This window comes from Delphinapterus leucas, unplaced genomic scaffold (assembly GCF_059928025.1).
Source record: "Delphinapterus leucas isolate spDelLeu-1000000601 "Yukka" unplaced genomic scaffold, BTC_Dleu_Yukka2 spDelLeu_asBTCV2_sq57, whole genome shotgun sequence".
Classification (NCBI taxonomy): domain Eukaryota; kingdom Metazoa; phylum Chordata; class Mammalia; order Artiodactyla; family Monodontidae; genus Delphinapterus; species Delphinapterus leucas.
Genome location: NW_028322266.1, coordinates 2,752,592 through 2,767,415, shown reverse-complemented (window position 1 = coordinate 2,767,415; position 14,824 = coordinate 2,752,592). Strand labels below are relative to the sequence as shown.

At 34.0% G+C, this 14,824-nt stretch overlaps 1 protein-coding gene and 1 pseudogene across 1 annotated transcript in view; one reads left to right on the top strand and one right to left on the bottom strand.

Annotated features, from left to right (window-relative positions):
* The window catches only part of LOC149743909 (uncharacterized), a 200,468-nt gene that overhangs the window by 118,001 nt on the left and 67,643 nt on the right, over positions 1-14,824 (bottom strand). The window lies entirely within an intron of this gene.
* LOC149743910 (FUN14 domain-containing protein 1 pseudogene) overlaps positions 1-14,824 on the top strand; it is a 49,411-nt pseudogene that overhangs the window by 18,783 nt on the left and 15,804 nt on the right.

Sequence of the window (14,824 nt, the reverse complement as noted above, 5' to 3'; positions counted from 1 at the left end):
TTTTTGTTGTTGTTGTTTTTGTTTTTTTTGGCTGTGCCATGCGACTGTCAGGATTTTAGTTCCCCGACCAGGGATTGAACCCAGGCCCCCTGCAGTGGAAGCCCAGAGTCCTAACCACTGGACCACCAGGGAATTCCCTCATGTCTGTATATTCTAATCATGTGATAGAGAAGATTCTAAGATATTCCCCTAAGATCCCTGCACTGTAGTGTAAATGACTTATATAATCTCCTTCTCTTGACTGTGGGTGTAGTCTGGAATATAATGGGATATCACTTCTGTGATTAGTTTACTAATAAGCTAACTGTGTGTTATGCAGAAGGGAGATTATTCTTGTGTGGCTGACCTAATTATGTAAGCTTTTAAAAGAAGGTGAAACATCAGAGATGGAAGAACACAAATGAAGATGAGAATTCCATCAATAGTCTATCATAGAAATCAATTAATGAAATTTATTTTGAGTTCATAGATTTTTATTTTATTGCATTTTCTCTTTAAAATTTTAATCTAATTATTATTGTTAATTATTATAGGTACAATTATCTTATTTTATTAATTTCAACTCTTACCTTTCTAATTTTCTCTCTTCTACTTTCTTTGGGTTTAATTTGATTTTCTTTTTCCAGCATCTTAAGGGAATAATTTAAGTCATTGTATTCATAATTCTTTTTTTTCTAATATAAATACTTAAAGACACATATCTCAAGACTGTTTTAGCTCTATTGAACAAATTTTGATCTACTGTGTTTCCATATTTACTCATTAAAATATTTTCTATTTTCCTGAGTATTTTTTTGTCCCAAGTGTTATTTGTAAGTGAATTGTTTAGTTGAATATTTTCTAATTCACTTGAATATTTTAATATGCCCCTTTTTGTGAATTACTAATTTAATTATGCTGTATAAATGGACTCATACAATATGTCCTATTTGTGGGTGTCTTTTTATATCTGGAATAAAATTTACAAGGTTTTTCTATATTGTAGCATGTATCATTACTTAATTCTTACAATGAATAATATTTCATTGTATGGATATAACACATTTTATTTGCTCATTTATCAGTTGATGGACATTTAGATTATTTCTACTTTTTGTCTATTAATAAACCATGCTGCTGTGAAAAAGTGAAGAGAAGTTATGGTAGATATATGTTTTTATTATTCATAGGTATATACATATGAAAATACCGAGGAGGGGAATTTCTGGATTATATGGTAACTCTATTTTTAACATTTTGAGAAACAGCTGAACTATTTCCCATGGAGTCTGTATCATTTTACATTCCTACCACCAATTTCTCAACATCCTGGCCAGCTAGTTTTATGATCTGTCCTTTTGACTTTAGTCATCCTAGTAGGCATTAAATAGAGAATATACTGTGAATATCCGACTATATCAGTATCAGAGATGATCATGTGCTGTGTGTCATTTAAATAGAGTATATTATATCGATAGTTTTTACGTATAAAACTGCCAATGCATTCTCTGGATGAAGCCCATTTAGCCGTATATACTTATTTTTATATATTGTTGGATTCATTTTTTATATATTTGGATTCATTTTATATATATAAATGAATATATATATTCATTTTTTGGATTCATTTTATATATATAAATGAATATATATATTCATTTTTTATATATTGTTGGATGCATTTTTTCCAAGTATTTTTTGAACATTCTTTGTCTATATTCATTAAGAATATTGGTCTATAGATTGCTCTTATAATGTCCTTATACTAGATGGAAAATAGCCACCTGTCTTATTTCTATAGCGAGGAAACATTTTTTCACACTAATTCATGAACTCATTCTGTTCTATCATGATACATGCAGAAATAATGCAAATTTATATTAACATAGGAAAATTAATCATCATTATCATGAGGTGTTTCTTTTCAATGAAAGAGAAGCATGTAATTTCCATGTGCAGATGCACATTTAATGGGATCAGCTGTATGGTGATGGACAGAAACTACATTTTTGGTGGTGAACATGTTGAAAAGTATGCAGAAGTAGATAATACCATGTTGTACACATGGAACTTACATAATGTCATAAACTGACATTACCTCAATAAAAAACAAATCTAAAAAAAGCACACTTAAGAAGAAAATTACTGTCTTGCTTTATGGTGCTTTTAAAAATGATTTTCCTCCTTCAGTGTTGTTACTTCAAATCTAATAAATTTAAGATGTATATGTAGGGTAGTGTTTATATCTCATATGTGGTTGGCCCATAAATATTATTTAAAATATGCACAGTTTTACATTAGGGTATTATTTCCTGACCTCTCAACTAAAGTTTATAAATAACTGATTCTGACATTCTGTACATTGTAATATAAATGAGCATGGGGTACGATATCAACCTCTTACCATAACTGATCATTAACACTCAAGAATGTTTTATGTTGGAGTGGAAAAGAGTTGGCTATCATTGAATGGAAAACAGAAACATGATTATACTTAGAAAATAAAGGCAGTAAATGGTTCATTTGCTCTCTTTCCATTTGCAGAATTGTAATAAAAATGCCAACTAGATGGATATTTAGGCAAAAGTACATTGCAATGAAGGTCAGATTACAAGAGGAGCTGCATTAATATACAACATTTTTGTTTGAGCCTGCTTTTCTATTTCAATTTCAAGAGTACTTGGGTATTTTAATTTCAGTTATAGATACCCATTTAGCAACTCTCTTTTCTATAAAATAAATGTTAACACTTCTAAGTTATTCCATTTTACCATGTTTTCTTAGATTTTAATCTTAATATTAAAAAAAAATCACAACATTTGAAAGAAGTTACAGTCCTGTATATCACACAGAGTACTGAATGCCTTCTAGTTCACACATTAAGCTGCTGTAGCAGCAGCTGCATAGGATTTAGCACAACATATGGTGTTGATTCTTTCTCCTTTTTAATGAAAATCTGATTTATAAATCTCTTGCAACAAACTGGTGGTGAAATGTTTAGCAAAGCTATAACACATATTACTTGATATTTAAAAATGCCACCTTTTTTTCTCGTGAGCAAAACGATGACAGACGTATGAAGGTATGCTAAAAGAGGAGCGGAAATAAAATGGAAGGGAAGAATGAGAAAAAATGTAGAATTACAAGGTAATAACTAATACTCCCTAAAATGAGTCTCATAAAATAATGTTATTTTTATTGGTTAAATAATTATTTGAGCTGTAATTTTAGAGTTTTTAAAAAAATTTTAAAGTATTAAGGTTGTAGTAAGGTGTTTTGTGTGTTTTATTGAGGGAGGGTAGAGAGGTAGTACAGCAGCTAAAGAAAAACTACACTGTTTCAGGATGTGTTAGAATGCTTTGTAAGACATTTCAAATAAATGTTCTTAATATGAACAATATCAATTTTTAAAATATAGAAAAATTGTATTAGCAATTAAAATAAAACGAAAAGTGTCATACAGGCTCTAGCTATACATATTCCAAGAAACAAACCTTGATGAAGATTGCCTTTCTTATTCATCAGTTCCTATTTTTCTATGCCCATGGCATTTATTCTTTCTAGAAATTAACTAGTGACTTGATATCATCTCATGTAAGAACTGATTCGGACTAAAATATTTTCCTTATATTCTTGAAGATTCCCTGTTATGGTACCTGTAATCTTTCCACTTAGATGAGGGACTACTTAAAACATCTTCCAATGAAAATATATTTATCAAGAGGAGATTTAAGAAGGGAGAAAACCATCCTTTACCTCTAAAGTGATACAATGCAGGTGTTTTAAGGAAAAATAGATTTTCCTTATACATACATATATGCAGAGAAGCTTGATTCTCAATCTAAGTTTTAATCCTCATTACAACTCAAAACTAATATTTTGTTTATTAAGATGCTATCATAAGCTGTGCTAGCAGCCCTTCTCGAAAACAACACTTACATCATCACCAGTGGTGGTATCTTATTTTTTAATGTCACTGGTAGATTACAGACTGGGAATTAGATGTGTTTTTTTATAACCATTTACTTAGTGCCAAGTATTCATATGTTGATGCAGTCTGAGCTTGAGAACGTTGGGAATGACAGTTTCTATTTTCAGGCTAATCTTTTCTCTCTGTTGACCAAGTAACCTTTCCAGTCTTCACTTCCTCTTTATTCAGAATAAGTCCCCATCCCCCAATTCCTGACAAAAGAGAGCCTCGATATTCTGGAATAATCTTCCTCACCCTAATTTAGATGTGTCAAACCATGTCTGAATACTAGAGTGAGCGTGATTCAGCCACAAGCTGGTAACTCCACTAAGACTAGTGAAGTCAACATTAGACCCCTAAGAAATAAAGCATTTAGGGCTAGCAAAGAAGAGATTTTTAAAAAAGAAAAATACTAATATCTATTGCTGACTAGTGAATTTTTATTCATTTTATTTATAATAAACAACTTAGATCTTATTATGCCAATTGATCTTATTAAGCCAATTAATAACGCTGGTACAATATTTATAGGTGTTTCTAACAGAATTCATTTTATGTATAAATGGCCAGTCACTATTCTTGTTCTCATTATTACTACCGTTATGCCCATCCTCACTGAACACAAATAATTTACAGTAATCTGTGATCTCTCTAGAAAAGGAAATGGCATTAAGGGAAATCACAGATCGGCAGAGAGGAAATTAATTAAATATTAAATTAAATCTTGACAGCAAGCTTTCAGAGGCAGCAAAAAATCTCCATTGATGATACAAAGCAAATACACTTAACATCTTTCCTCATCTGTAGTATCTCAATAGATACTATACAGATCTAATACAGACCTAGATAACAGATCTAATGATCTGTCACATGAAACACCTGCTCCAAAGTTTCTTTTCTCCCAACTCCTAAAAACATGAGTTCTACAACCCAAGCTAGTAGGTAGATTTTTGCCCCTTTTTTTCTTCTCTCACATTGCTTAAGAGGCTTTCTACTTCAGTTGTCTGTAACTCCAGAGTAGTTTAAGTTATTCAACTTTTTCTGAATTTCATTTTAGTGCATCTCAAGAGGCTGACATTGATCAGACTCAGAGAATCTATCTTTTAATTCAAAGCCTGGGTAAAAATCTGTAAATGCCTGTGCGTGAATGCATAGTTAGGGTCAATATTACTTTTTCAGTACCCATACCTTTACACTGCACCTGACGTGTTGCGCTGATAAACACTATCAGGTATTCTAGTTTGCAAAAACTGTAAGGACCACTTCAAGGGCATCTCTGGGAAACTAGCTATTGGAACTGTCCTCAAATTTACCCTGCTGAGGCTAAAGTTTTCTTATCTATAAAATACTCTTCAGGGACTTACTTGGGGGTCCAGTGGTGAAGACTCCATGCTTCTACTTCAGGGAGCACAGGTTCAATCCCTGGTCAGGGAGGAAAGATCACATATGCCATACCATGCAGCCAAAAATAATAATAATAATAAAATACTATTCATTACTTAATTAAAAAAATAATGGGGGAAGCAGTAAAAGCCCTCAATTCCAGAGGGTGAGAAAGCTTGGGGATAGAGAGCTGTGAAGTTCTTTTAATTAGTCCAGCACAGAAAGACTGATTTACCTAGAAATACCATTTGCTTAGTTTTCATGAAGTGCTTACTTCTGCATCTATGACCCTTTCTTCCAACCCCAGGCCCTCTTTGCCCCCCTTTGACAGCTGAGTCCTCTTCACTTGGTTCTGGATTCCAAGGCCAGGCCAGTCTAGATGGGATCTCTCTCACCTGAATATGAAAGTGATGATGATTCATATTGGACCTAACTCAGTATACATGAAGACACCGCTGGTAGAATCTATGTTTGGCCATAGTTTGGCACTTCCGGTAGAACAATACTCAGTAGCCATCCAGATTGCACTGGCCATTGTGCAGGATTTTTGTTCCAGAAAGTTGGAAAACTTACAGCAACAGTAGGCTGCTGGCCATCTTCTTCAGATTTACCAGTCAAAGTAACTATGTGCAAATCAACTGAGACAGAGTTGATAAAAGATATAAAGAAAGCAGGAAGACCTGATTCAGAAATGAGCAAATAAAGCAGCACCTGAAATCAGCAATATAATTGAAGCAGCAACAGAATTTATCAAACAGGACATTGTGATGTTCAGTGGATTTGTGAGAGGCTATTTGCTAGGCCTTGCCTCTTAAGGACATGAGTGTTCTGTCACAGTGGATTCAACCTGAGAGGAGAAGGGGTGGTAACATGATGATGTCTCTACAGTTCCAGACACCAGATTCTCCAGGGTGTGAAGAAAAAAGTAGTTGGGCAAAATGGAGCTCACAACTTACTGTTTGTCTTCTGACAAATCCTGCAGTGCAGCCAAAAAATAAATAAAGTGAATCCACTTTAAAAAATATATATGTTTGCAATAAACTAAAAGGATTGTAATGCCCTTTTGTGGAAGGTCTTAGAAATAATAGAATTATTGAATATATTAAATAGATTCTACTGATATAAAATACTAATAATGGGGGAAAAATCACTGCTGTTCTAGTCTCTGTGACATAATTAGTGCAGCTTGTATCTCCCAAATCTTACCATTCTGTTTCTCTTGCAGGACCAGAATACGGTGCTGCCCTTTGCATTCTCTGCTTCCCAGCACAGAAAACACTGGCAAAGAACAGGCAAGGAAGCTGGACATTTAAGCCACTCTAAACTACAGATTATTCTTGAAGGAGAATCTTTTAAGGAACTGAGTTTTTGGTTTTACATGTATAGTAATGAATATATACAACTGAATTTTACAGTTATTTTTAAACAGTTGTATAAATGTTTTCTTAACTGAGAGATGACTGATTTTACTTTTTCTGTTTTCACTTGTATTCATTATGACGTTTTTAAAATTATAAGCCTTGAATCAATATACTTATGTGAGTGTTGATAAGAGTAGTCATTTCTAAGCTTGTTTGTCTCATGCCATAATATATACACATATTTCAAGATATTGAATTTATAGAAAATATATAGAAAAATATATGGAAGTGAATATTTAGAGAAAAAATCACTACTGATCACACCTCGTCAAATTATAAGATATGACAATTTCCCCTAACTACTCTCAATACAAATGCTATTAATGCATTTGTACATGCAGTGAAACTTTTTTTTTTTTTTTTTTTTTTGCGGTACACGGGCCTCTCACTGTTGCGGCCTCTCCCGCTGCGGAGCACAGGCTCCGGACGCGCAGGCTCAGCGGCCATGGCTCACGGGCCCAGCCGCTCCGCGGCATGTGGGATCTTCCCGGACCGGGGCACGAACCCGTGTCCCCTGCACCGGCAGGCGGACTCTCAACCACTGCGCCACCAGGGGAGCCCTGCAGTGAAACTTTTGAAAATTCATGTAGGAAAATTATATCAGACAGCTCACAGATTAGATTGTACAAATATTGAGTACATTAATGATAATTCATTAAAAACAATCCTAGGTAAAAACAGTAATAAGATGTCGGTATTAAGCCAATCCTCTGAAGTAAAAAGTAATGGCATATAGGGTGTTAATAGATATTAGAGACATAAATTAAAGTGATTGGGCTAACTAAGGCTATAATGCCACACTAGCAATTCAGATTATTATGAGTGTTTTGTAGTGTCAGCCTGGGAATGCTCAAGGAAGTATATTCCAAACTTCCTTAATGATAAATGTCACCAGACTAGATAGCTAAACGTAATGATTATCAGACCTCTGCCCCAAGAGATTCTCATTCAGTAGATTGTGTTGTGACATTGTTATCTATAGTGTACCTGTAGTCCTCCTGGGGACTCTTCAGGCAAGCTTGAAAATCACCAAGGCTAAGAGGTCTGTGACCTTGGCACACTCTGAGCCTTTTAATCTTCCTCATTTGTACTTAAAGTTTGTGAAATAGGTTATAATTGTCAGATTATATAAACTATTTGTTTTATTTTACAGCATTTGCTCACCTAACAACTCTGTGAACTACTTGATATATATTTCATACATTCTTTACTTGGATTTAAGGGTGCACATGCGTTCTCAAACTTAATGTGCATGAGGATCACTTGGACAAATCATTAAAATGCAAATGCATGCTCTGCCACCTAGATTTTGATTCATTTGGTCTCTGATGGGACCTAGGAATTCACATTTGAAATAAGCACTCCTGCTGATTCTGATGAAAATGCTGTACAGATTATATATTCAGAAATCCCACTGTAGAGGACTGATGAATTAAAATCGCAGTGACTGTAGGAAATCCACCTAAATCTAAACAAACCCTGTGGAAATACTTCTGTGTTTGGAGCTTCCTACCAGCTGCCAACGTATTACCTGAATTTTACTAGAAATGGTGCACTTGAATGTCATAAGACATTATCTTTATTCATTGGAATTATTTTGAGATTCATTCTATTTAAAAGACACTACAAGGAGGGCTTCCCTGGTGGCGCAGTGGTTGAGAGTCCGCTTGCCAATGCAGGGGACACGAGCTCGTGCCCCGGTGCGGGAAGATCTCACATGCCGCGGGGCGGCTAGGCCCGTGAGCCGTGGCCGCTGAGCCTGCGCGTCCGGAGCCTGTGCTCCGCAACGGGAGAGGCCACAACGGTGAGAGGCCCGTGTACCACAAAAAAAAAAAAAAAAAAAGACACTACAAGGACAGAACTTCTAGGTGATTTAATTAAGACAAAACTCCTATTATTTGCTATTTAGGTAAACTATTTTATTTTTAATGTCCAAGCAAAATAATTGTTTGCAATTGTAATTATACTCTTTACCAATGTATCAAAAACTCCACAAAGAAACTGGTATTATATTTTCCTACAGGAAATCTTGCAATTTTGCAGTTCACATTTTTAGTTAGGTAAATACAACTTTCATTACAATGCACAGTGAGAATTTAAAAGTTTCTGATCCTTTCTGCAATAAAATGTTATGTACATGCTTTAAGACAGTTGAATTACTATGCTTCTCACTAATGATGGAGTAAAATTTTACGTGAATGTGTTATAATATTTCTGAATCTCATTAAATATTACATTCATAGAATTTTATTTTAGAACAATAGCTATCATCTCTTAATTGTTATGATCCTGAAACACACCAAATGCATTTCACTTGGTCAAATTTGCATTGTAACTTATTTTAAATGTTTAATCTTAGACATCTGAGTAATTAGAAGGGTTGATTCAAAAATCGAATGTGTCTGGCTTGCAGAAGAATGAAACTGTCAATCCTATAATGATTAAAATAATGGATTAACAAATGTGCTAACCATATAAACAGTGGCTTTTTATATTGGTGTATCAGTGTTTTAAATTAGTAAAATTTGTCAATGTGATCAGCTTTATGTTTTTTACTTTCAGATGATATAGTCCAATTTAATGAGGAATAATAACACTGGCTTTCTCAGAGTTATTACCACAATGCAATCAGCAAAGTACGTTAACAATTTGGATAAACAGTCCTTGTGTGTGTGTGTGTGTGTGTGTGTGTGTGTGTGTATGAAAGTGCACATATGCCTGTGTGCACATAGAGTACATGTTTAATTATAATATTGATATTTAAAATACAGTTATATTTATCTGTGTGAACACATTTTATTTCTATTTTGAACAGAGTGTTATTAATTCAACCATGCTATTGACCATCTATTTCTGATTTCCTAAATAATTATTTTAAACAGAAGTCATGTTCCTTTATCCAGGTTGGTTTTCCTCATCGAAATTGTGTGTAGAAGAATAATATCTTGATGAGAAAAAGAAGAAAGACTGCACAGTCTAACCCTAATTTTAGAGGGATAGCTTTTTATCTTCATCCCTGACATCAAAAGAGGAGGTATCATAACATTTTAAAGCTTGAGCTTTTTATTTGACCGAGATTAGAAAATAAGGAACTCTGGATTTTGTACTTGTTTACCTGAAAACATCAAATTTAATACAACTCAAAAGATATATTATATTCTACTTTACTTTTCATATGTCATTGTTATAGTCAAATGTTCCCTTTTTTCCAAGAAGATAAAGTTTTCCTTTGTGAATATATTTTTTTAACTTTTCATTTAATATTGGAGTATAGTTTTTTGTTTTGTTTTGTTTTTTTGCCACACCATGCGGCTTGTGGGATTTTAGTTCCCTGACAAGGGATTGAACCCAGGCCCTAGTCAGTGAAAGTGCAGAGCCCTAACCACTGGGCCATGAGAGAATTCCCTGGAGTATAGTTGATTAACAATGTTGTGTTAGTTTCAGGTGTACAGCAAAGTGGTTCAGTTATACATATACATGTATCTATTCTTTTTCAAATTCTTTTCCCTTTTAGGTTGTTACATAATATTGAGCAGATTTCCCTGTGATATACAGTAGGTCCTTGTTGGTTATCCATTTTAAATACAGCAGTGTGTACATGTCAATCCCACACTCCCTAACCATTCCTTCCCCCCACCCTTCCCCCTGGTAGCCATAAGTTTGTTCTCTAAGTCTGTGAGTCTGTTTCTATTTTGTAAATAAGTTCATTTGTCTCATTTGTTTTTAGATTTCGCATATAAGGTATATAATACAATATTTCTCTTTCTCTGTCTGACTTACTTCACTCAGTATGACAATCTCTAGGTCCATCCATGTTGTTGCAAATGGCATGATTTCATTCTTTTTAATGGCTGAGTAATATTCCATTGTATATACGTACAACATCTTCTTTATCCATTCCTCTGTTGATGGACATTTAGGTTGTTTCCATGTCTTGGCTATTGCAAACAGTGCTGCAATGAACATTAGGGTGCATATATCCTTTCAGACCATGTTCTTCTCTGGATGTATGCCCAGGAGTGAGATTGCAAGATCATATGGTAGCTCTATTTTTAGTTTTTTAAGGAAACTTCATACTGTTTTCCATAGTGGCTGTACCAATTCACATTCCCACCAAAAGTGTAGGAGGGTTCCCTTCTCTCCACACCCTCTCCAGCATTTATTGTTTGTGGATTTTAAAATTTGTATGGAGACACAAAAGACCCTGAATAGCCAAAGCAATCTAGAGAAAGAAAAACGGTGCTGGAGGAATCAGGCTCCCTGACTTCAGATTATACTACAAATCTATAGTCATCAAAACAGTATGGTACTGGCACAAAAATAGAAATATAGGACAATGGAATAGGATAGAAAGCCCAGAAATAAACCCACACACCTATGGTCAATTAATCTACGACAAAGGAGGCAAGACTATACAATGGGGGAAAGACAGTGTCTTCAATAAATGGTGCTAGGAAAACTGGACAGCTACATGTAAAAAAATGAAATTAGAACATTCTTTAATGCCATACACAAAAATAAGGTCAAAATAGATTAAAGACCTAAATGTGAGACCATAAACTATAAAACTCTTAAAGGAAAACATAGGCAGAACACTCTCTGACATAAATTGCAGCAATATCTTTTTCGATCCGTCTCCCAGAGTAATGGAAATAAAAACAAAAATAAAGAAATGGGACCTAATTAAATTCAAAAGTTTTTGCACAGCAAAGGAAACCATAAACAAAATGAAAAGACAACCCACAGAATGGGAGAAAATATTTGCAAATGATGTGACCAACAAGGGATTAGTCTGCAAAATTTACAAGCAACTCATGTGGTTTAATATCATCAAAACAAACAACCCAAACAAAAAATGCACAGAAGACCTAAATAGATATTTCCCCAAAGAAGATATACAGATGGCCAAGAGGCACATGAAAAGATATTCAACATTGCTAATTATTAGAGAAATGCAGATCAAAACTATCGATACAATGAGATATTACCTCACACCAGTCAAAATAGCTATCATCAAAAAATCCACACACACAAAAAAAATCCACAAACAATAAATACTGGTAAATATTATTTTTATTTTGTATTATAAGTAATAGTTTTTAATAGCTAAGAATTAATACATTTATAACAATGTCTTAAAAACAGAGAAAATCACAATTTGTGAGAATTTAAAGCCGAAATAGATCTATTTATTTCTAAAACATAAAATTGAAAAATGATTATTATTCCAAGTATTCAAGTGCGGCATGAGCAGTGTTTAAAAAGATTTATAGACTTGTATTTCATCTAATATAGGAAATCATTCTAGATACTTATTTGTCCAGGGGATTAGTTAAACAAATGTCCCTAACCTATTTAAATTTGTCATCTCAATTGAAGACAGGTCTCAAGAAGTGAATTGGTGGACTCTGAAACACATGGACACACTTTGTGACCATCCTATTATTAGAAGCTAAAAGGTAATTACAAATCACAGAGGTGGCAGCGGCTCGAAGGGGTCAGGTTAGAAAGACAAGGAGAAAAATTACGGTCTAATTTTTTAAAAAAAGGATGTGTGTTTAAACTCAATTGAGTTATTTAATGAGTAGATTTAGAGAAAGGATGGTACCCTGTCACACCACTTTAGCATACTGAATAGCTCAAGGGGAAAACGTTGCTAGGAAGCTTTAATTAATTTCCTTCATCTAATCCTCTGTTAACACTAAACAAGCCACTGTCACATGCATCATATGAATTCCAAGGACAAAGTAAAAGCCATTTAAAAGTAGTCATATCCCAATAAGGTTATTAAGAGACCATTTCTAAGTTCCTCATTAAAGTTAATGCATTTAACATTAATACTGTTCAAAATCCATATTACAGTCCAGCAATTTCATAAAATATTGATTGCTTTGGTGTGTCCTTATATACTAATGTATTATATTTTTAAGTAACTTAGTGAGGCAAAAGTCCAGGTTATTTAGTTTCAGCTTGTTGTGAAAGATTGCAACTCCTGTAACAGCTTTAAATTGCAATAGCTCAAGCCTTTGGGTATATCAGTTTCTGTATCTAAAATTGAGTGCCAGCATCACAGCCTCTGTATTTTGTCTAGAGCTTTTCTCTCTCAGGGTTATACAAAACAATATGAGATTAATGGGGTAACATATTAAAAAGTTTTATGAATGATCAATATTATCCCTATTTTTCTGTAGGAGAAATGGAGTCATATGTAGGTTAAGTAACCATTAAAACTGTTATAGAAAAGGATCCATTTATGCTGCATTTAACTGCATTCCAAGCACTTATTCTTTGCTAATCTCCTTAACTGTCACTTTGAGTGCCAAAGGTGAGGTACGTATCCTGTATAAACATATGCAAATTTTGAATCATTTAAGCTGTCTTTTCAAATATTGATCAATATATCAAGTTTGATGATCAAAAACCAGAATTTTCCTTACTCTTTGCCAAAAAGCCCCTTTTAGTGAGATTTTCTTTAATGTAATGAGGCGGGGCTGGGGGGAGGCATAGGTTTGCATATAAATGTATTTCCCATCAGTAAACTTACTTCCCCAAACATCTAGTACTATCATCTCAACTGAAAAGCTGGTGTAGAAAGAATGTCAAAGTCCATGCTGGAGAATAAAATCCTTCCCCACTGAAAACTGTAGAGCAGGTCTGAAGGGAACGACATCTCTCGCTATCTTAAGGAAATTCTTTTTCTTTTATTTTTTCCTGTCAAAATGCAGCTTAATTCAGTATGAAGACTATGTATAGTGGCTTGTTGCTTAAGGTCCTACAATGTTTTTTGCATAACGGTAATAAAGTGTTTTAATGATACATTTTTCCATTAAGACTTTGGAAGAATATATTGTTGGCATAATGGGTAGAATGAGAGAGTATCTTACAGTGTACGGCAAGAGGAGGTGGGAAAGTTAAAGTAAAAGAAATAAAAATATCATTGTATATTATTTTACATGAAATAAAATTTAATTAATGACAATAATTTGTAAAGTGATGAGCATAGCCAAACACAAATGTGAGTGAAATGGAACTAATATCAGAGACTAAAGAGAAATCTTCATAGATTCACTCTTCTGTAGAAATTGAAGACAGATAAAGGGAAAAGGGCATGGAGAGAATCAAGTTTTTAATTTTCATACAAAACATTAAAAATCCATTGATATCAGATAAGTTCTTTGTATTGAGACCTCCAGTGTGAGTGGTGGGAGCTATTTCAATGTCCCTAAATTCTTTCTCAATGAATTTCAGATTTCCTCTACATATATTGAAGAGAAATGTCGTGAATTTTTTAAAGAAATTAGTTCAAATGGAAAATAAGAAGAAATGGAGAAGAAAGAGAAGACAGAGGAGGTGAAGGATGAAGAGAAGAAGAACAAGGGAAAGCACATTATTAACATCTATGAAAACATATGGTCAAGAGAAAAATACACTCCCCCTACAAAGAACTGGGGAGATCAGTGTTCGGCCCTCTTTCTGTCAGTTTACTTTGTAATTGTTTTGTCCAATTTACCTTAGGCTAGCCATGTATTTCCTCCCTACTTTACATACGCATGGAAATTGCACATTTTCTAGGATTGGGCTGAAACAAGTTGTGTCTTGAACACGTGGCAAATTTCCTACTCTCTTCTAAGCAAAGTCAAAATATGCCAAGAAAATATACCACATGGAGGTATAACACAACACAGGGTAAGGTGCATTTGGAAGCAAGCAAAGACTTTCCTAACAGATGAAAAACTTTCTAGAGCCCAGGCCTCCTGAAAAAGAAAGTTCAACATGAATATAAAGAGAGGAAGAGACTGCTATGGAATGAGCTTAAAAGAGTAGGAAGGGATCATATCAAGAAAAAAAAAAAACCTGAAATTATTCTTAGTTTGCAGTTTTATTAAGTAGAAAAGAGAAATTGTGGAGATACCTTACATGTGATAACAGTAGGATGAGTTCGTGTTTCTGTAAACTGTTTCCTTTGCAGTCTGAATACTGGATTGGAAAGCAAGAAAAAAAAAAGGAATTCAGATCAACAAGTTAAGGGTCATTTCAGCAGTTAACAGAAAGACAGTGGCAGCTGGAAAGA